Genomic DNA, 1,509 nt, shown 5'->3' with positions numbered 1-1,509 from the left:
ACCAATTAATATCACAAAGTGAATATTATGTATAACACCATAAAACACATTATACCTAAAAAATATTCAATATCTTTTGCACCTTATTCATAGATAATACCATAAGCATCGTATCATATATTACACCTCTTTGGATATACATAATCAAAAATTAATACATTATATAACAAATATATTTATAACAAACAACACAGAGATTTACATACAAACTAATACATTAAACCAAAATCATAACACAATAATTACCATATATCTAGATATCAATTATCAAGAAAATGAGTATGGCTACTCACCTTATGAAAGCTTGAATAAATGATACTCCAATCTTCCAACCTCTTTGCTTTGTCCTTCTACTTCAATCACTACAAATAATATTTATATATAAGTGTTATCACCCCATGTACAACTCAACAATACATACCTATATTCACACTTATCACCCATATTCTAGTTATGCTCCATGATTAAGTCATTTATATGACTTAATCCATCAAGACAATACTCATTTGTGCATAGGTACAACTCCTAATACACAAGATACAATTTTCTAATGCACAGCTTAATAGCACGACTTAATCCATTAAGCCAAAATTAATTGTACACAATAAATATGTTATCCATATCAGCTAATTTACCCAAGTATCACTTCAATATCAACATAATTGATCCATAAATTAGGGTTTATTGTTCATCGTCCTCCACCTCCAGAATTCAACCATGGTTTTTTGACATATTAAGCTTGTAAACAAGTAATTGACATTCATTTGTTCTTATTTACCATGGATTTCACTATGCAAGAACATATAACACTCTGGGTTCATAAACCCTTCACTAGTTCCACCATGAAATCAACTAAACTTCATGAGAATTAAATAATACCTTTTAATTCAAGTAGATGATGATAAATTCTTGTTTCATGACTTGCAAATCACATGATTCCCTTCATGTTTGAGCTCCATCACTCTAAGGATCGTTATCGTTGCTCTCTGGAAGTGTAGGTATGAAAAATGGGATAAATTTGCGAGTTGACCTTTAAAACTAATATTATTATTTTTATCAGGTCCGTAAACATGTCGCGTTCTCACCTGCACTTTTGTCTCAACTTCATATAGCCATAAATTTTTCATTTGAACTTGGATTTCAATGATCTTTATATCATAATATTCATATTTGAGTCAAGTATAACTTTCTTTTAGATTTCATCAGCTAAAATGTATTATATTTTTACTTATAATCTAATAAACAAAAGGGCATATCTTATTCTTCCTCCAAAACTACACACCTACACATACTTTAAATTCACCCTTTCATGTATTCAAGTAAAATATTTATCTTAACCTTTTATTCAACATATAAAAGTATAACACGCATCTTAATATTATTAGTTAAGAGAAACAGGTCTTACATATATAAATCTTTATATAACCATTATGGGTTCCCAAACATATTTAGAAGAGTGTTTTTAACATACAAAACCCATTGCCTAATCCATTAAGTGTAACACCCCGA

The sequence above is a fragment of the Lactuca sativa genome, chromosome 9, assembly GCF_002870075.4.
Source record: "Lactuca sativa cultivar Salinas chromosome 9, Lsat_Salinas_v11, whole genome shotgun sequence".
NCBI lineage: Eukaryota > Viridiplantae > Streptophyta > Magnoliopsida > Asterales > Asteraceae > Lactuca > Lactuca sativa.
Note: the sequence above shows the minus strand (reverse complement) of the source record.